Genomic DNA, 22,112 nt, shown 5'->3' with positions numbered 1-22,112 from the left:
TAGGTATCACAGAGATAAATAGACAATAGGCCTATCTCCAAGGAGTGTCCAATAATTGCCAATCAATGTAAAATGACATAAAAAGTAGAGGGAGTTGGGTGTGGTCGCGCATGCCTTTAACCCCTAGGGAAGCAGAAGCAGGCAGATATCTATGAGTTCCAGGCCAGTCTTGTCTACAGAGTGAATTCCAGGCCAACCAGGAGTACATAATGAGACCTTGCCTCAAAAGGCAGAAGGAACAGGACAAAGGGAGAAATGGGGAGTGGCCTCAAAACACGGGCTTGGATTGGCAGTTCCTGGGAAGGACATTTAGGAACATTTGCAAAAGTTCAGAGGCCTGCATCTGACAGAGCACTTTCCAGAAGCAGACAGTTTTGCTATAGCTGAAGTCTGGAAGGCAGAAGTAAAGAAATAAAGTGGGCTCAGATCACAGTGGAAGGTGGGTCTTGACTTTGATTTTTTTCTTAGAAGATAATGGGGAAACAAAACATAAGCACAGGAGTAACATGAACATATTTGGGATGAAGAACTCTTTATAGCAGCTATGTGAGAGACACGTGTTGAGAGAATAAGACTGTAGGTAAAGATAATTTGTGCAAAGGAAAGCCAGCAGGGACCTGAACTAAGAAGCAGAAGACAGAGATATACTCTGAAGACCAAAGTGTACGAGGACGTGTCTGTATGCCTCTAGCTTTCTGTCTGGAGTATGCAGAAAAAAATACTAATTACTCAGAAGAGCAGCAGAGGGAGGGCACTGCCGAGGAAAACCAGGTTAGCTCATTTGGAGATATGTTGTGTTTGGGGGTATCTTTTGGGAAACAGATGATATCACCAGTCAGTAGGCTTTGGGGATCGGGAACTGGTCATGACTGAAGCTTAGGGGAGTATAATCTTCCTAGAGAGAATGGACAGAATGGAAAAGATAAGAATCTGGGGTGAAGCCTCGAGGAGCAGACATCTCAGGGAACATGTGGAGGAGAGTGAGTTGGAGCAGCAGAATGAGGAAGGAACAGAAGTGAGAAGCTGTGAAGTTTCAAGTGCCCCAAAGAGAAGCTTGGTCCACAAGATAAAGATGAAATTTAGAAACAAAGACATCCTAGGCAGTCCTGGACACAGTTTCAGTTGAAGTACAGGAACAGAGACCAGATTACAAGAGGTTTGGAGGGAACAGGACAGTGGGAAGTTGAGGCAGTGGGTAGATATTTCAAGGAGCTGCATGGGAGAAGGAAGAAACAAGAATGGATGATAGCCACAGGAAACTTCAAAGCTGTAGGAGTTCTTTAGGGCTGGGGACACATGGCCACTATCCTACACTAAAAGGAAAGAGTTAGGTATCTAAAAGGAGACTGTCATGGGCACATCAAGGAGTCTGGAGCAGACAGCCAGACCTTCAACTAGAAGAGGGGGGCTCTTTACAGAAAGGCCAGGGAGGTGCTGATGTGGGGAGATGTAGACAATTCGGGGTCAGAAAGGTCAGCGGAAAGTTGAGGGAGTTCATTCCAAAGGCTTTGTCAGGAAAAGGAAGAGGTGAGCACCAAGGAGTTGGAGAGGATGCTGGCGGCTGGTGGGAGTGGACGGTCATGCTGATGATACTTCACCTTTCAGCATCATGATCCAGCCTCGGGGGTGAAAGGCGCTCTCCGAGGTGCTGAACAATGCTGCTTATGTTTTGTGTACTGAGAGTGGTTGGTTCAGGTACAGGAAGGACTCAATTTTGGTTTCCCCACAGGGGAACGTAACCTCTGTCTTCATTTCCAAGCAGCAATTCTCAGGAAGAAGGTAACTGAAATGGACTTCGAATGAAGTAAGACGCACACAGCAGCAGCATCTGACCTTTCTTCACAGAGCACATAATGAATTTCCCTCCAGTTTCAGAGGGAGCTGGAGAAGGAGGTTCTGAGCTGGGAATGCTAAATGGATGCCTCTGGAATAGAGTCATGCAACCCTGGGTGAAATCAGAAAGGAAGAGAGACAAAATATCAGGACGCTGTAGTCAGCAAAGATAACGCTGATAAGAAATAGAAAATCAGGGGAGGCCTTGGCTCAGGCCACTCTCTGGCAGGTAGGTATATTGATGGGAGAGGGCCAGCTCTGTCCTTGTCACAATTTGTCCAGAGGGCAGCTTACCAACTACCTGTGGCTTTAGTACTCTTGCTCAGGTCTATACCTGTCCACCCAGACAACTCGTGGCAGTGTGTAGAACTAGAAATACTAAGATATGATTAAGAGGGAGAGCTAGCAAAAACCACATTAGCTTCACTGAGTGTCCACCACTGGAGAGAAGCCTTATCTCCTGTTTTTGCTCCATCTCTCCTCTAGAGCCAAGTAACTGGCTGGGACTTCTATCTTCTGGGGACATAGGAAGGTCTTTAGGGATCCCATTTATAGGGAAAGACAGACTTCTCGTGGGTAAGGTCTCCAAAGAAGAGCTGGAGGGAATATATGGGAGACACAAGGTAGACAATCTCTGATGTTTGGAGCTCTTACAAAGATCAGGGGAACAGAAAGGCTGGAGGCTTACAAAGCCCCAGTCTGGGGTGAGGGCAGAGAGTTCCTGCTCAAGGAGCCTTCTCTTACTAGTTTTAACTCCAGTCTCCTGAGTTTTTCCTCTAATAAAACACTCAATTCAAACAAAATCAACACATTGTCCATTCTGTCCAGTGTGGGGCACACAACAGCAGGGGAATGCAGGAGGAAGTACACACTACACTTGTGCAGAGCACTTGGGGGTAAAGACACACATGCATTCATGTACACACGCATGTATTCATGCTCACATGCACTCACAAAGGATTCTCATGTTAGATCTGAGGTCTAGGAACTTGGGTTGTTCATGTAAGTAAGAGGTGGGTTTTTTGTTTTGTTTTTGTTTTCTTTTCTTCCTCCCTCACTCCCTCCATCCATCTCTTCCTCCTCCCTTCCTTCCTTCCCTTCCTTCCTTCCTTCCTTCCTTCCTTCCTTCCTTCCTTCCTTCCTTCCTTCCTTCCATGTGCATGGGTGTTTGGCTTGCATCTAACTCTATGAACCACATTTGTGCCTGATGTCTGCAGAGGCCAGAAAAGGGCATCGGATTTCCTAGGATTGGAGCTACAGACAGTTGCTGAGTCACTATGTGGGTGCTGAGAATCAAAGCTGGGTCCTCTGGAAGAGTAGCCACCTCTCCAGCCCCAGTGCTCAGTTTTTTAAAAATCACCTTTATCTCACCACTTTGAGACAGTGTCTGTTACTAGTCCAGTGTACTGGTCTTTTGTGCCTACTACAGCTGGTAGGCAGCTCTCTGGAGTTTCCTCTTCTTTTCAAGCTGGAAGAGGCACAGGATGGGCTGATTCTGTGTGCCCCACCTCTCTGGATATATGCTTGGACGAGACAGAGCCAGCCATGTCCTTGAGAACTGGCAAGTGGGATTAATAGAGAATGCCTGTGGCCAGCGGGAAGGGGAGATGGAAAGAGCTGCCCAGGTCAGGCTCTGGCTCCAGAGCTTCCCTACCCTTGAGCACTTCACTGCAAAACCATAGTGTTGGGGTGAGGGGTGTTGCTTTGTGGCAGAGTACTCAGCATGCACAGAGTCCTGGGTTCAATCCTCAATACCACAAATAGGAGGAAAAGGAAAGCCCTGAAGGAATTCTAGTGCCCTTTAGACTAGTCTCTTGTTTTAGGTAAAATAACTTCAGTTGAATTTTGTTTCTATAACCAGAAAGCACAAACTAATATACATGCATAGCACATTTAAAGGAAAACATGTATGGGCTGGACTGCTCAGTGGTCAAGCATGTTTACTATTTTGCAGAAGACCAGAGTTTGGTTCCCGGCACCCACATTCATTGGTGACTCACTAATGTGTGTAACTCCAGCTCCTGGGGATGCAACACCCTCTTCCAGCCTCCACAGGCATATGGATGCACGTGTATGCCCATGTACACACACACTAAAAACCCCAAAGAGAAGCACGTGGTGTCTTCTACTCTGATCACCGTATTACTATTGTTTTACTGAGACAGGCTGCCACCAAACTAGGCTCCTACTTCAGCTTCTGGCAGCAGCACTGTGCCAGGCCTGTTCTGTATTTTATCTTATTTTAGTTATTGGTTTATTGAGACAGGTTCTCACCATGTATCTTAGACCAGCCTGAACCTTACTCTGTAGCCCAGGCTGGCCTCAAACCCCTGATCCACTTATGTCTGCCTATAGCATGCTGGGATTACTGGCATGTGCTGCCACATCTGACTTATTCTGTATTTTTAACAGTCAGTATCGGGGGCTGGAGAGATGGTCCCATGGGTGAAAGGCTTGTTGTGCAAGTGTGAAGACCTAAGGTGGGATCTCCAGTACCCACATGAAATGCAAGACATGGCGGCATACGCCTGTAACCAAGCCCTGGGAAGGGAAGACTGGCGGTTCTGAGGGCTTTCTGGTCAAACAGTGAGATCCAGGCTCAGTGCAGTGACCTTGTCTCAAAAAACATGGTGAAGAGTGACAGAAGACACTTGACATCAACCTCCAGCATCCACATGCTTGGTCATGCACACATATTCATATATGTGTACATATACACATACAACACACACACGTTAGTACTGCAACGTAATTAGTTCCCCATACTCTAAAATTGCCTTTGCTGCTATCAGTTTAATGGCCGCACAAACACCCACAGGGAGAGTACAATAACTCTGGAATCCTTCAGGTTGGTATTCAGGATGTTTGCAGGTTTTTACTATTGCCAATGATGCCACACTAAAATCCATTTGGAACCATTTCATAAATAAAGTAAAATTACAAAGTCAAAAGCATGCATGTTTTTAAGATTCTTGATATATATATTACAAACCATTTCCCCAAAGGATTGTTCCAATTTACAATGCTCCTAGTCATGAGTGAGAATATGGTTGGTTTTTAATATTTTATTTCACACTGTGTGGCAGGGAATTCCAGGCCACCAAACCTATCCATCATCTTCTGAGAGCTCCAGCTCTCGTCTTCGTGCTCCCCTCTGGGGAATCTTCTCTCAAAGAATAGAATTTCCCTGGGGATCACCCACCCGACAAAATATTCCTGCCTCGAGACTACCAATGGGGGACAAAAGGAGGGCAGGTTTGTCACACCGAAGTTTGGGGAGCCCTAAGTGGCTCACCAGTACTGCCTGGTAGCTGGTCATAACACTTGCCATGCTCAGTGGGTCCTGCTCATGTCAGTACCCAGCTACGGGAACCATGGAGATGGCAGAGCCAGGAGGCCAACCTCACAAAGCGTCTCCTTTGCTTTCAGGCTATGGCCAGGAGAACTAAGCAGACTGACCTGGACATTACTGAAGCTTGTGTGGCAGTTCCTACATTAAAATAAAAAAAATTGTGTATGTGCGTGTATGATGTGTGAGTGCACACACATGGAGGTCAGAAGACAACTTTGTGGAACTGGTTCTCTCTTTTTACCTTGATGTGGGATCTGAGGATTAAACTCAGGTCAAGGGGCTCATGTCACAAGCACCATTACCCACTGAGTCATCTCACCTGCCACGTTTTCTCTTTTTTCTTCTTTTCTTTTTTTAAATTAAAAAAAATGTGTATGGATATTTTGCCTGCATGAGTGTCTGCATCCCACATGTGTGCCTGGTGCCCAGGGAGGCCAGAGGAGGGCAACAGATTCCCTGGAACTAGAACAACAGATGGTTGTGAGCAGCTGTGTGGGTGCTCGGAACTGGACCTTGGACCTCTGGAAGAACAGCCACTGCTCTTAACCACGGAGCCATTTCTCCAGCCCCTTCTTCCTTCCTTCCTTCCTTCCTTCCTTCTTTCCTTCCTTCCTTCCTTCCTCCCTCCCCTCTCTCTCTTTCTTTCCTTTTTTTTTTTTTTTTGAGACAGGGTCCCATGTAGCCCATGCTGGCCTCAAACTCACTGTGCAGTTAAGAATGGCCTTGAAGCCGGGCGGTGGTGGCGCACGCCTTTAATCCCAGCACTCGGGAGGCAGAGCCAGGCGGATCTCTGTGAGTTCGAGGCCAGCCTGGGCTACCAAGTGAGTTCCAGGAAAGGCGCAAAGCTACACAGAGAAACCCTGTCTCGAAAAACCAAAAAAAAAAAAAAAAAAAAAAAAAAGAATGGCCTTGAACTTCTGGTGCTCACACCTGTCCCTGCCAAGTACTTGAATTACAGCCATGCACGACCACGCTCAGGTCTTTTACATATCAGTTTTCAGCTCTAGGGTGGATACTTGAAAGATATGCAAAGTATGGGGCCATGGCGGGTTACTTTTATTTATTTTTGTATGTTTTCCATGCATGAATGTATGTGTGTAGCCACACATATGTGTGCAGGTGTGGGTACACTTGTGTGCACATACATGTGGAGTCTAGAAGTTGATATCAGGTGATCACTTTCCACCTTATACATGGAGGAAGGGTCTTTAGCTAAACCTATATAGCTCACCAACTCAGCTAGTTTAAGGTAGCCAGTTTTTGCTGGGAGTTGCTTATTTCCACCTCCCAAGTTGTGGCATTACAGGCCTTCACATCATTCATGTGGGTGCTGGAGACACAACTCAGGACCTTATGCTTGTGTAGCAAGCACTTTGTCCGCTGAGCCGCCTCCTCAGCCAGCCAGTGTCTTTTAAAGATGTAGCACCCATTCTTCATAGTCAGGCTGTCTGTCTTCCAGATGATTATCAGATACTCACTCTCTCCTACTGGAGTGAAGCCGTTTCCTCCAGCAACATGAGCATCACCATCTTAGAGCATCTGTGATGACCTTCCCAAGACCCACAGGAGATAGGGGAGTCTAGTAACACTCCCTTATGGAGGGAAAAGAGAGGTATGAGGCTTATCAGGCCCTAACCCTTCCCAACGCCACCCCACAACACCATTCCCAAGATTCTAATCACCAGTCTAGGAGGAAACAACTGGGATGGGATGCTTCAGTGGTGCAGCTGCCTGGGACCCACCCAAGTTCTTGGAAGCCCAATTAAGGCCCTGGTTCACCAAGTTGGACATTGGTGTGTCAGTGCCTTCTCTAAGTGGGGTATATAGACATTTGTGTCTCCCCAGGAAAAAAATCAGGCAACACTCACTAGAAACCTGGGACCAAAGAGTCCTTGTTTGAGAGATGGGACAAATGCTTGTGTTCAGCAGCTTTCGTTTGGGGAAACCTTGGGTACAAAGGCCAGAAGGTAAGGTCCAGGAGCATAGAGCTCTTGGCTCCTTCTAGGAAGCCTAGTTTGCCTTAGCCCTGACCTTCATCCCTGCCCACATGTTAAGGAGGCTCCTTCCTCGCCCTGGACCAGCGTATGCTCTCCTGTGATCTACAAGGTCTCTATTTATCCTCACTCACCTCATTTCAACCTCTTTAGAGAAAGGTGATTTCATTTAATTAAAGAAGTATAGACACAAAGTTCCTTTTAAAAAAAAGATCAACAATGGATTAAAATGGCAAATGTTATGCTATGTATACTTAAACACATGCACACACATGCACACACAAGTCACCAGCAGGACCTAGACAGGAGAAAATGGTGTCAGGGTGGGCAGTAAGGGAATAAATAGTCCCATATCTTTAAAATTCAGATTCAGCCAACACAGACTTTTGGGGAGTGAAGCTTTTCATAGAAGGGAAATGATTCTAAGTCCAAGAGAGCTGGAGGGGACTTGGGGTTTGGAGATGAGAATATCTTTCCATTTCCTTCCAGGATGTGGGTTCTGGTTCTTCAAGGTAAGGCAAGAGGTACACACAAAAGACACTGCCCAGAAACTGGCACATGGTGGGGGGTGCTTGGGATTGGTCATAGGCAGGTGGTATTGAAGCCAAAGCAGGAGAAATGCCAGCAGACACTGGCACGTGCCTGGGCAGAATCACTTGAGGATGCTCACTTGGAGCTTGGCCCTAAATCTCATTAAAGGGGATTATTTTCCAGAGCTGAGGACTGAACCCAGGGCTGTGAGCTTGCTAGGTGAGCGCTCTACCACTGAGCTAAATCCCCAACCCTAAAGGGGATTTGTTGTTGTTGACTTTCTCTCTCTTCTGCTTCTCTTCCTCCTTCTTGACAATGTCTTGCTGTGTAAGACTTGGCCTTGGACTCCTAGTAAACCTCCTGCCTCAGCTTCATGAGTGCTGAGATTACAGGCATGTGCCATTTTGCTTCATATGGTTCAGTTACTTAAGAAGTGAGCCTGGCCCGCTCTGGTTCATGAATCTTGTTCTGACTTCCAAGGACTAAAAGTAATAGTCTGATAGAATCCATGGGATGCCTGCCCAGAGCAGCCACCCCTGCCTCCTCCTGCAGCACTGGAAGAATAAGGAGCCGCTTGTCTACAATGGACAGTAAGTTGAAAGGATGGGATCAATGGGTTCTCTGTGGTGCCTCCTAGCCCTGTCCTTGCTTTCCTTTATGCCTGTTCTAACTTCTAATGCTCATTACACCTGGCAGATAGATACCATCTTTTACCCATAAAGACACTTACAGCTCTAAAGCTTAACTCTGGCCAAATGTTCTATTATTGTTGTTGTTATTATTACTATTATTATTTCTTCTTCTGTTCCTCATTTCTTTTTTTCCAAAAATTATTTATTTTTATTTTATGTGCATTGGTGTTTTGCCATGGTATTGGGTCCCCTGGAACTGGAATTATAAACAGTTGTGAGCTGCCATACAGGTACTGGGAATTGAACCCGGGTCCTCTGGAAGAGCAGTCAGTACTCTTAACCACTGAGCCATCTCTCTAGCCCCCCATCCCTCATTTCAATGACTGTTTAAGAATGTGATATTTCCTGAACAACAGCAATGGGTAGGACATGCTATCTGCTAGGGCAACAAGACTGAGCCCTGGTTTTTGACATGGAGATGATTTATTGACTTATTCCTTTCTTTCTGTTCATTCTTTTCTCTCTCCTTCCCTCCCTTCTCTGCTATCCTGTGTTTGTGGTGCTGGGAATCAGACTCAGGGCCCTGGACATGCTAGGTAAGCACTCTAAGAATACTTTAGAGTGGGGTGAGAGCCAGGCATGGTGGGGCACACCTTTAATCCCAGCACTAGAGAGGCAGAGGCAGAGGGATCTCCATGAGTTCAAGGCCAGCCTGGTCTACAGAGCTAGTTCTAGGACAGCGAGGGTTATACATTAGTAGCTAGTTACGCATCTCTCAAGGAAAATAATCAACTGCCTAAGTAGATTGTTTGTCCTGGGGTCTCTGCTAAAGGGTCTCCTCAGACTGAAGGTGGATTGTAGCTGAGTCTGGCTCACCCATCACTCCCTGCCTGATGTTCTGACACTGACTGAATAACTCAGGGGTACAAACTCATGCCCAAGGCACCCACAGGGAAGAAATCGTGAAAGAAAAACAACATTGCAATCCCTAAGCCTTGTACAGTTAACCCACATCTTAGAGGATGCCTGTGCCCTGGTCTCATTCCTCTACCACAGTCCCACCCCATCTATGCAGAATTCACCTCTTCTAGATAGACTTGGCACCCCCATGCAGTCCACATCCCTGTTATCCTAGGCCAGCAACAAAAATACGTGCACAGAAAAAAAAAAAAAAAAAACAAAAAAAAAAAACAAAAAAAACCCACGTGCACAGATCACCTGGGGATTGGTGAGGTGCAGAGTCTGATTCAGTAACTATGGACGGCAGTCCAGGGCCCATGTTTCATCCCAGGTCCCAGGTGATGGCAATGTTAGTGCAGGGGTTATGCTTTTGAATGGCAGGGCTCTAGGCCAGGCCTCCCATACATACACTATCTCCAGACAGTCTTGTAAAGATTCCTGTATCCCAATCTTACCCTGGCTACATTCTTAGTGGTAAGAGGAACAATCATTTACAGAGCAGGGGGAAGGACCACTTAAGCTTGTACTGGGGAGGCAGCTTTCTGGCTAGGCCATGTACAGAGTTGTTTAGAACAATTTGTCCCAGGCACAGTTATCCTAGAGGTCAATGCTATTACTACCTAGAAGTTACTATTACTACATTACTATATGGCTATATGTGCAGCCAGGGTGCTGGAGACTTTACCTATATCTCATTTAATCCCCCTGAACTGAGTAAGACCAATCATTCTCTTTCTAAAAGTGAAGAACCAGGAGGTATAAAGTGCTCACAGTCATACCTTGAAGGTGATTTGAACCTGATTTGTCCATTTTTTTCCATACCTCAGTCTTTGCCTCCAGAGGAATCAGATAATATTACTAGATTAATGCCATGCCAGAACTTATAGGGCAATGGGATTTAACTTCCAAAGCAGTCATCTGGAAGGCTGACACCTAGTCCAATCAAGTCTTTTATGCTCAACCTGCACCTGAAGCCCTTCTTAGGAAATGACATTGGATGCCTTTTCATCACTAACTTCCTGCTGAATGAATTCTCTACGGAAGAAAATATTGCCACCATCAAAGCAGTCAATACTTCAAGATGGGGGTGGGGTGGGAGACAGTATGCAAGGGAAAGGCATAGGGGATGGAGAAAGATGAGCCCAGGGCAGAAAAGTGGAAGGCAGCACCGGATAAAGCGGGGAAGGGAATGAAAAGGAGGTTGAAGGGATCCTTCAGCCCTGTCAGACTGACATGGGCAGAGCAGCATAACTAGTAACAGAGGAACTAGTAAGGGTGGCTGAGCTGGGGGCAGAGAGACTGGAGTAGAGGCATCCAGGGAGGTGCAGGAGCCTGAGCAAGGCATGTCCACAGGTTAGAGGGTGGAGGGAAGCTGCTGGGCTTAAGACTGATGGACATGAGGATGAGGGTGAAGAGCTATGCAAGGATAACCAGCTTCTTTGCTGACTTGGATGACGAAGAGAATTATAATGCCACTGGGTAAGAAAAAGGCAGAAATGGGTTGACCGGTTTTGATGACTATGCAGGAGGGCATGCTTGTTTAAACCTAGAAGGGCTGGAGAAAAGAAAAAGCCACCAGAAGAACATCAGCATACAAGGGATGGACAAAAGATCTGGAGCCATGGCGAGCGGGGCAGGGAGCAGGGAGAGGGTGGTGACAAGGATGTTTGGGTTTTGAGAAGAATAACTGCAGAGAGAGAGGAGCCAGAGCAGAGCTCTGCAGGGGAAGGCTTTTGCCACAGTGACAGGAGAGACTGGTAGAGAGGAGGGACAGCTGTCTGAAGAAGTCCAGAGAGAGGAATCATGACACACCATTCTCAGGCTTGCTGAAATTTGCACAAAAACTTTATTTCATTCTCAGTAATGATGGATCCGATCCCTGCAAGGCTTGGAGCTTCCCACAGAGGGATGCCCTTCAGGAGGCTTGTTCATCCACGGCAGGTTCTACTGTTCCTTAGCAAGTGTGAGCTAAAGGCAAGGGAGGCTGAGCAGGCTCTGGCCAATCTAGAGGTGAGAGCAAGTGGTGGGGTGGGTATTTGACTCAATTCTGATGTACCAGAGTCCCGATAGCCTTGGGTCATGCTCCCCAGCCTATAGCAAAAAGCAGTCAGCAATGGTCTGAACTTGTAGTTCTTGAATGGGGTCAGCACAGACTGCAGTAGTAGCCTGGGAAGCCAGGACAGACATAGAAACAGTAACTCAATTTTCCCAGAACCTGGAACACCTGCTCCAGCAATTATAAATAACCACACGGAGGCTCAATCTGGGAACCTATGCTCTGGTAATCATAATTTCTTACTTTTCAAACCCTCAATAATACCCTTCTGACACACAAAACAAACAACAAACAAACAAAGGTAATAAAACAATCACAACTTTACTAATTTGTCTTCAGATGTAGTGATGGATTCAGTAAGCAACATTTCCCCAGTATGGCCAGAGAAATTTAGACCATGCAGCTAAAGCTGGGGGTACATCTTTGTCCTTCTGTCCCTTCATCTAGACACTGGATCATGAGTGAATGGAAAGACACTGGGGTGAGGGAACACTGGGGTGAGGGAACACTGGGGTGAGGGAAGGCAGGCTTGAGCTATGGCAGAGGACTGGCAACCTCACTGAGGCTGAATTCCTCCCAAAACCTTGACCTTGGGGAGCAAATGCATTTGGGGAAATAATCATGTTTTGGACATGAACAGCTTGTATTTGCTATTTATAAAAATTGGCCTGTAAGTACTTCCCAAGTTGAATGAATGTATTATGACATTTGATGCTTTTGAAATAACTCAATAATCTAAAGACTTTCTGCTATGAGAGGAATGCTTGTTCTGTAGAATTAAATCTTGGTTATAATTAGGAAGGAGACTCCAAAAGTTACTATGTTCCCTGGCAGGGAAACAATACTTTCTCTCTACCCACTCTACAACCTGGTTTTAGTGAGAACTCTGGTTAGGAGACCTTCACATCTGGGTTTCAAGGGAGCACAGAATATTTATTTCCAAGAGTACTTTGGTTTTTAAACATACAATATAAGTGTGGTACCCAGTACCTGGAATCCCAGCATTGGAGAGGCTGAGACAGGAGGAGAGCAGCCTAGGCTACAGAGTGAGACCCTGTCTCAAGAATACCATAAAAACAGGCTGGCGAGATTGCTAAGTGGTTAGAGCACTAGCGTCTTCTCCTGGCCTTGATGGGCACTGCATACACATGGTACACAGACATACACATAGGTAAAACATCCATATACATAAAATAACAATTTAAAAATCTTAAAAAAGACCATAGGAGCCTATCTTTTACATGTTATGGTTTCCATTCTTTCCTTGCCCCGTCTCTCTTGACCCCAGAGAAAACCTTTTGAGCACACTGTTATTAGTGCTTTTGTGTGATTCAGTGCTCCAGAGAGCAATTGTCAGCTTGTTACATCTAGATCCATTAAGACAGCTTCTCTCTTTATGGAAAGAAGAAATGATTATTTATGGAGAGAACCCCAAACCCCAGGTGCCTGCCTACAGTAAATCCTGGGGCGCCCCAGATTCTGAGAGGGTTTCACACCCCCACTCTGACTACCTCTGGCCCAGCTCCAGCCGGCTGCAAATTGTGTGGGTCCAGCTGCTTTGACACACTGATGTTATCAGCCTCGCGGGGCCTGAAGCATACAGATAGGAACAGGCAATGGCGCCGTCTCATCGTATGTAGTAATGTAATTTAGTTTCTGAAATTCAAGTACAAAATATCTTGAAAGCTGATTTTTTTCCATCCACCTCAGGAGGGGGTGGGAGTGGCATGGAATTCCCAGAGAACCATCTAAACAGCAAAATGGCTTCTGTTGTGTGTTAATAAACAGTTCAAAGCAATGGAAAAACATGCGGAGAGGATCTGCAGGGAAGGTAAGTGCCTGGCATGTCTTGCCTCTTTCCTTCCCCAGCGTGCTGTGCCAGCGCAGGAACAGGCCCTCACCCGCCCCAGGACCATGCACAGCAGTTTGCATGGAGTGACGGCTCAGACGGGGCTGAGACGGTGGGCGGCTAAGGGGCAGGGCTCGCTTTCCCGTTAGCCCCTGGACCGCTGCTCCCTGGGCCTGCTGCACTTTGTGCCACTAACCTTATCCCAGTGGGGCACCCCGACGGCACCCCAATTGCTCTCACCTCATACTCCTCTTCTTAGAGCTCTCATCATCAGCCTCGATTAATACGTTGTCGCTAAGAAGCTTCCCATGGGGGCCAGGCTAGGTTAGACAATTCTGTAATTCCGGAATTCTCACAATTCCCTCCCTCCTCAGTTTTTCATGCACTTAATTTTTTAAAAGATTTATGTATTTATTATGTATACAGTGTTCTGCCTGCATGTGTGTCTGCACACCAGAAGAGGGCACCAGATCTCATTACAGCTGGTTGTGAACCACCATGTGGTTGCTGGGAATTGAACTCAGGACCTCTGGAAGAGCAGCCAGTGCTCTTAACCTCAGAGCCATCTCTCCAGCCCGCACTTAACAATTTTTTCAAGTGATTATTTGTACAAGTTGTTTAATAAATGTTCCTGAAAGTGCGGACTGTGTCTTTCTCCATGGTGTCTAGAACAGAGAATCATGGGCTGTAATCTGATAGCAGACAAACAATTCAAGGGTCTATTTGTAAGATAGGTGGCAAAGGCTGGTAGTCAGGGCCTGGACTAGTGGGGATCCTAGACAAATGTTGCAACTGTGTATCCTTTTAGGGCTTTTCTTAGAGCTAAGAGCTGAAAAACTGCCTCCCAGAAGTTAATTTGGAAAACAGATACTGCTGCTGCTTTTCTGGAGGACCTGGGTTCAATTCCCAGCACCCACATGGTGGCTCACAATCATCTGATACTCCAGTACCATGGGATTCGATACCCTCTCTGGCCCCCTGGGGCACCAGACATGCATATGGTGTACAGATATACAGGCAGATAAAACACCATACACAAAATTAAAAGTTAAAGACCCTTATAGACCATGGCTAAGGTAGCAATTTAGCTCCAGATCAACTTCTCGTTGTACCAACCATCAACAGAACAGGCAGAGACTATTTGTTTACAATTATTTACTCTCGCGATCTAACAATTGAGGCTCTTTTTGTTGGTTTGCTTGAAGCAGGGTTTCACGGAGCTCAAGCTAGCCTTCTGCTCCTCCTGTCTCTACCTCCCAAGTGCTGGGAGTACAGATTGTGCTGCCGTACCTGACTTAGTCTCAGTTCTTGTTGAGTTTTAGAGGAGTGGACAGCCAGCTTGAAATCAGAGCCACCAAAACCCTTGGAGGGAAACAGGTCGGCTGCTTGGATCTGTCCATTTACGGTGCTTTAAAAAACCCTGGGTTCCAACCAGGCTCATGAGCCAGGCAGGGGACCTCTTGGGAGTTCAACACTAGGTCAGGAAGGCTAAGCAGAAAAATTCGAGACCCTCCAGGACAGTAAACACATGCTCTGGTTGTGGGTCCCTGCTTGCTGTGAACAGCAGTGACTGAGGTCTGACAGGTCTCTTCACCCCCAACAGCCCAGGCCTGCTTGGCTTCTGGCCCAGAGTTCCAGAAAGAGCCCCAGGGCAGAGTAAATGAGTTGTCCCAGGTCAATGCCAGATGGAAGCCTTGGGATTAGAATTCATGGCCTTTCTTTCCAGCCAGCTGCTTCCTCCCTTGAGTCCTGTGCGGATTCTTCTCAACGCTCAGGGTTGTATTCGATTTAGTAAGGTTTGTGGTCACATAATCACAGCTCCTAAATTAAACAATCAGCACGGAGCATCCACCATGAGGAAGGAAAACAGGGCACCTTTGCCCCTGAGAACAGATGGAGAGCGAGCTCTGGCTGAGGTTAAGATTGTTTTACTCCAACGAAAACCAATACAAACAAATCTCTTGGGATCGGGCAGGGTCCTCATCTGCTCTTCTTTCTTCTCTATGAATACTTGTTGAAAGAGCCTGTGCTTAGCCTCATGGTAAGAGCCTCTTGGAAACTGGAATGTGCAGTTTCCAAAAGCACAATGGGGCAGGCTGAGGGACAGCCCAGGTCCAGGGCCATTGAACATTTTCTTTTTACTAATCATCAGTTACTACGTTGCCATTGGCTCCATCCGCAGGAGTGCCACCTAAAAGCACTTCAGCTGGGGTGACAGCAGCCTTAGTCATTCCTGCCTAATGGCCATCAGGTCCACCCATGTCTCAGCAAACAGCAAATGCTCTTTCCCTACCCTTCTGGCCCCACTGTGGCTGCTTGGAGCTAGGAGTGTGAGCAGGCTGCATGTGTTTGGCTGTTGGGTAGAGTATACTATTTCAATAACTAGGGCAGTTTCTCTGACCAGTACATTCATTGAGGTATATGGCAGGCAGTGACCGTGGGTGTAAAAGATCCATCACTAAAGGATCCAGGAACCTATGAGTGTTGAAGAAAACAAGGTCTCAGGAGGAAAGTGTCTTGCACAGGGCCAGAGCATGACTGGTTGGGAGGAATGGCCCTGGAGCATCTTTGCTTGGCCTCAATCCAGGTGGATTTATGTTCTTTCCTCCTTTGTTGGCTCATTCACTTGGCTGTAGGAGAGAACTGAAGGCAGAAGAGGAACTTTCTACTAGAAAATCCAAGTCCAGTAAATGGTTGGGACTCTACCGCCCTTTCACACACTCATACTCCCTCAACGTCATTTGGAGAATGGTAGAGGACCCCTTCCCATGATAGTGTTCAACCAAAGTTCCACCTGTGGGCCTGGGGCCACGTGCAGGGCTCCAGTGGGGGTGAGCAGGCAGGGAGCTCCCAGATCCACTGTTCATTTCTGCTTCTACTTGCCAGACAAGCTCCTCCCATTCACGTCAATGCCCATGCCCTACAACAAAGTCTTTAAATCAGACGTGTTCTCATTGCCAGGCTGAAGTTACGGTGGTAGCCAAGGAAGGCTCTTTCACCAGGCTTTGAAAAATGCTCAGTATCTCTCTTAGTGCCCCTCCCTCCTGCTCTGGTCAAAGAGGAGGGTACCAGGGATGTTAGGAGACAGAGGATCTTTGCTCCCCCACTCTCACAGAGTCCTATAGCCTTGAGGTATTTTGGTGTCAGAGCCTGCCCATGGACAGCTCAGGAGATGGCATGGTGTCTCTAAAACTTACTTCGCTTTGAGAGGGATGGTGATCTCAAGAGAGTTCAGTCAGGCTGGATGTGCGTTAGGGAAGGCAGGAAAGGTGCTGAGGCAGAAAGAACCTTTGCACTCACATAGATGGTCGTGGGAAGAGAAGAGGCCAGGCCCTTGAAGTGAGTGGAGGCTACTCAAATTAGAATACACACAGCACCTTGATAATGTGGGTATTCCACTCGGGAGGCAGAGGCAGGTGCATCTCTGAGTTCGAGGCCAGCCTGATCTACAGAGTGAGTTCCAAGACCACCAGGACTACACAGAGAAACCTTGTCTCTAAAAAAACCAAAATAAATGAATGAATGAATGAATGAATGAATGAATAAATGAATGAATAAAGTGGGTCTCCAGGGTTTCCAGTTTTAGCCAGGAGAAGCAGGGCTCCTTTGGGAGCTATCCAGCGTTCTGAATCACCTCTCCTGAGCATGTGGGTGGATCTGGACAAGGCCTGCCTACTGGGTAGTGGTGACCTTAAATGCCACCAGTTCATCTCTGCCCATGGCTGACACCAGCTGCCTGCTTGGTCCATGGCCTGCACGCCTGAAGTTGCTCCAGAATGACTCCAATCACTCATGGCTAAAGCCTGGGCTTCACACCAGAAGCTTGACTCTCTGGCCAGATTTTCAAAAAGAGGTAAGATTCAGAATCTTAGCATGTCTGCAAAAGAAAAAGAAAAAATGTCCCCAGTCTCTCTGGAAGTTCAGGACCAAACAAACCTTGTCCAAGGACAAGGTAGCCATAAGGAAGGGAGAAAATTATTTGTGTGGTATTCATGAAATCCTCTCCTTACTCTCCCTCCATGACTACTACACACATGCAGACACACAGACACACAGACACACACAGACACACACAGACACACACAGATACAGACACACACAGACACACACAGATATAGACACACACACAGACACACACAAACACAGACACATACACACACAGACACACACACACCACACACACACAGACACACAGACACACACACACACAGACACACAGACACACACACAGACATACACACACACACAGACACACAGACACACACACACCACACACACACAGACACACACACACACACACAGACACACAGACACATACACACCACACACACAGACACACAGACAGACACACACAGACACACACAGAGACACAGACACACACACAGACACACAGACACACACACACAGACACACACAGACACACAGACACACACACAGACACACACACAGACACACACAGACACACACACAGACGCACACACATAGACACACACACAGACACACACACACCACACACACAGACACACAGACACACACACACCACACACACAGACACACACACACACATACACAGACACACACACACAGACACACACACAGACACACACACACACAGACAGATACACACAGACACACACACACACAGAGCGAGCACATAAACTCTCCATCGTGTCCCTGCAGAGGAGGTAGTCTTTCTCTGCACTTAGCTGATGTGCCTGCTTTGTTCTCGTCTTAGATGTTACAGGAAGTTGGCAGAAGTACCTAAGCTTAAATAACATGATATACTTTCCTAAATTCAAAAGGAATATAGTCTCTTAAAAAGTCCACATAAGAAGAAAGGAGAAAAACATCACATTTAATCCCACCATCTAGAGCAGTAGTTCTCAACCTGTGGGTCCCAAACCCTTTGGGGTCAAATGACCCTTTCATAGTGCTTAAGAACACCAGAAAGCACAAATATTTAGACTATGATTCATAACAGTAGCAAAATTACAGTTATGAAATAGCAATGAAAATAATTGTATGTTTGGGGGTCACCACAACAGAAGGGACTGTATTAATAGGGTTGCAGCATTAGGAAAGTTGAGAACCACTAGTCTAGAGCTACCCACTGTTAGTCTCCTGGGAGACACATTCATTTGTGTCAGGAGTAGGGAGTGTAGTGTAATGCTTAAAACAAATGGTTTGGAATTGAGTCTATTTCTGCCATTACTTATCTGTGTGGTTTCCTCCGCAGATGGGGCTGGGGCAGGGCCTGGTGCAGGCCAGGGAGGTTCTCTGCCACTGACTGCATCTCTCCAAGTCCCATTTATGTGAACTTCACCAAGTTTCTAACGACTCTGGCTCTCCATTTTCACCTTTAACGTGAGGAATGTTGCAGTGCCTGTCTCAGAAGGCTGTGTGGAGGATTAACAGATGATACTCAGAATGTGTTTACCGCAGTCTCTGCCACATGGTAAGCAGTTGGTAAAGCATGTGCATGGTAGGTGTGTGTTTATCACACACATACATGTGCACAGAGAAACCACTCTGTATGCTGTTTAGTGCCCATTTCAAAACCAGGTTATTTTCCATCTCAAGTACAAGCGGCATAGGGAATGGATAAGTCCAGCCTATTTCATTTCCTGTCCAGTCTGACTTTCTAGTCCACAGGGGATGACCTAGGACTTGGGTAAGGAACTAGCCTCTCAGCTAAGAAATGAAAGAAACAGTCCTTAATACACACTCTAGCTTTTAGCCTGAGTTTGACCACAGCCAGGTAGTAGGAGGAGCGTCTCCTCTTCTTGAGCTTTGGGGCCCAGCCCTTTGGCTCACTTGCTCTGGACACCCTTCCTTCCTTTCTTTCTTCCTTCCTTCCTTCCTTCCTTCCTTCCTTCCTTTCTTTCTTTCTTCTTTCCTTCCTTCCTTCCTTCCTTCCTTCCTTCCTTCTCTTCTCCTCCTCCTCCTCCTCCTCCTCCTCCTCCTCCTCCTCCTCCTCCTCCTCCTCGAGACAGAGTTTTTCTGTGTAGTTTTGGTGCCTGTCCTGGATCTCGCTTTGTAGACCAGGCTGGCCTCGAATTCACAGAGATCCACCTGCCTCTGCCTCCCAAGTTCTGGGATTAAAGGCATGTGCCACCACGACCTGGCTGGATACCACTTCTTGCCTCTCTGTTTAGGAGCATCCATTCCTTCTTTTCCCTAGATTTTTAACCCCCATGAGACAGGGTTTCTCTGTGTAGCCCTGGCTGTTCTGGAATTCACTCTGTAGACCAGGTTGGCCTCAAACTCACAGAAATCCTCCTGCCTCTGCCTCCTGAGTGCTGGGATGTGCCACCATGCCTGGCTCCTTAGGAGCTTCTTCTATGAGTCGATCTGCCTCACCTGGGCAAATGCTTCTGCACTCTGAGTCCCAGCACCTTGACTCCTGTCTCCACCTCCCCTCCCCTCTCCTTGTCTTCTCTCACCTCTCTTAGAAAATGATTTACTTCCTCCCGAGTGCTGGGATTAAAGGCAGATCTCTGTGAGTTCAAGGCCAGCCTGGGCTACCAAGTGAGTTCCAGAAAAGGCGCAAAGCTACACAGAGAAACCCTGTCTCGAAAAACCAAAAAGAAAAAAAAAAGATTTACTTTTATTGTTTTTAGTTATACGTGTGTGTGTGTGTGTACACATGTGAGTGTGAGTGCAGGTGCCTATGGAGGCTGGAGGCCAGAGGTCAGAGGCACTGGATCTCCTTGGAGCTGGAGTTACAAGCAGTTGCCAGGTGTCTGATGTGGGTGCTGGGAAATGAACTCAGGTCTTCCATAAGCAGTGTGCTCTAAGCCATCTCCCCAGCCCCTCTGCTAACTCCTGGGGCCAGTACCCAGCTCCTAGTGGCCCTTTCTTCCCTTGCCCCACCGAATGTGAGATTTATTACTGAACATGATTTGGGAGAGTATAGGACAGCAAATGGGACCCCTTGGGAGTGCAGGGCCTGCCACTGGTCTAGGGACCACAACTGGGAATATAGTTGACTCCACAGTCATTAGGGATAGGCTGCTTTTCAGCCACTATGTCTTCAAGCTCATCGGGATTAACCCTGAAGCAGGGCCTCAGTCACATGTTCCTTATTTTGCAGTTTGGTGAAGACAGATGTGATGACCTGGCCACTGTGCCCTGGGCCTTCCTGTCCGAAACCTACACCGGGGAAAGCATTGAGACCAGATACATGACTAGGCAGCAGAAAATTGTCTTCGAGGTCGCTTACAGCAACCCCATAGGCAACAGGGGCACTCCCCAGGAGGATGCTGTCCCCAGACACTGCACACCATGACGAACAGCTTAATCTGCTGCAGAGTCAATGCCTTTTCCTAGGTGACTGTCCCTCATTTTCAGAATCATTGGAAGTACTGATGAGTTCTGTTTGGAAACTCTATTTTCTCTTCAGTTTTTGTTTGTTTGGTTATGGACTGTGTAGTCCAGCTTGGCCTGGAGCCTGCTATATATAGTCTTCATTTTTCCTTTTAGCTATCCTTATCTTGTTAATGGCAGTCTTCTTTTCTAGCCAAATACACTAAAAATGGTGGTGGGGATATTTTTTAACCTTAATTATTTTGAAATAATTAAAAATGTTTTTAATTATATTTATTTATTTATTTATGGGGGTGGGCAGTGTGCCACAGTGCACATGTGGAAGTCAGAGGACAGTTTTAGAAGTTGGTTCTCTCCTTCCACTGTGTAAATCCTGGGGGTCAAACTCAATTCAACAGGCTCGGTAGCAAGCGCCTTCCCTGCTGAGCCATCTCCACAGCCCTGAAAGAACTCTATATTTCTACACTGGGATAATTCAGAGAGTTCTTCATCTAGTTTCCCCTAATGGTAACATCTTACTTAACTATGGTACATGATCAACTCTAAGAATACTAGAGCGTTGCTATTAACTACACTTCAGATTTGGTGTAAATTTCTACAGTTTTTGTACTAGGATCCTTTTTCATTTTCAGTTTTGACTTTTGAGGTTAAGAAAATGCCTGGTTAGGCATTCCTAGAATATCTTTTAAATTTGCCTAATATTTCTTTACAAATGTTTGTTTTATTTTATTCATCTGTGTCTGTGTGTATGTATGTACATAATGAGCATGTAGTGCCTGAGGAAACCAGAAGAGGGTGTGGGATCCCCTTGAACTGGGGTTATGGGTGGCTGTGAGCCACCATGTGGGTGCTGGGAACTGAACCTGGTCCTCAGTGACTCATCTTCACTGCTGAGCCATCTCTCCAGCCCCTGCCTCACGTTTCTCGTAACCAGTTCAGGTTGGAGATTCCGGGGAGGATACAACGGAGGTGACATGTACTTGTTACGGCACACTGGGATTTCACGTCTCATCACCAGTGGGATTAATCTGAATCACTTAGGGTGGTACTTGACAGGTCTCTCTATTCTAAAATTACTATTTCTGTCATACTTTTTCTCTTCATCAGAAACAAGTCACTTAGTCCAGCCCATATTGAAGGGGGAGAGAATTAAATTCCATCTCCTAGAGAGAGGAGTATCAAAGAAAGCGTGGATACATGTTTAAAACCACCACAGTAATTAATACGTAAGAGTGTCATACAACTGTTCAAATCTCTTGATTCTCCTTAAAGTGTCACCCTCTAGATTTAGCAGTCAGTGAATCTTGACAGCAGCTATTGTTACTATGGCGTTCCAGTGGTAGTTTTTATTTCCCTCATTTTTCTTCAAAACTTTAATGAAATATATTTCATGAAAATATACACGCATAAAATTAGAATTCTAAAAGGAGTATTTGTCCCTTCTCCTTTGTTTATTTACAAATATCGCTGTGGATTAATACTTACTTTACATGGGGGTTATAACCCAGTGCCATCACTATTTTCTTACAGCTTGCTCCTGTCTCTCCTAAACCCAACTGTGGGTCTTCCTGACCCATGC

General features: G+C 46.5%; 1 protein-coding gene and 1 pseudogene across 6 annotated transcripts in view; both read right to left on the bottom strand.

Moving 5' to 3' along the window:
- Positions 1–22,112, bottom strand: part of Fam219a (family with sequence similarity 219 member A) — a 57,128-nt gene that overhangs the window by 13,335 nt on the left and 21,681 nt on the right. The window lies entirely within an intron of this gene.
- Positions 20,408–20,517, bottom strand: LOC128098053 (uncharacterized; annotated as a pseudogene).

Source organism: Peromyscus californicus, unplaced genomic scaffold (assembly GCF_007827085.1).
Source record: "Peromyscus californicus insignis strain IS unplaced genomic scaffold, ASM782708v3 Scaffold_5__1_contigs__length_169319896, whole genome shotgun sequence".
In the NCBI taxonomy this organism is placed as follows: domain Eukaryota; kingdom Metazoa; phylum Chordata; class Mammalia; order Rodentia; family Cricetidae; genus Peromyscus; species Peromyscus californicus.
This window is presented reverse-complemented; position numbering and strand designations above follow the sequence as displayed.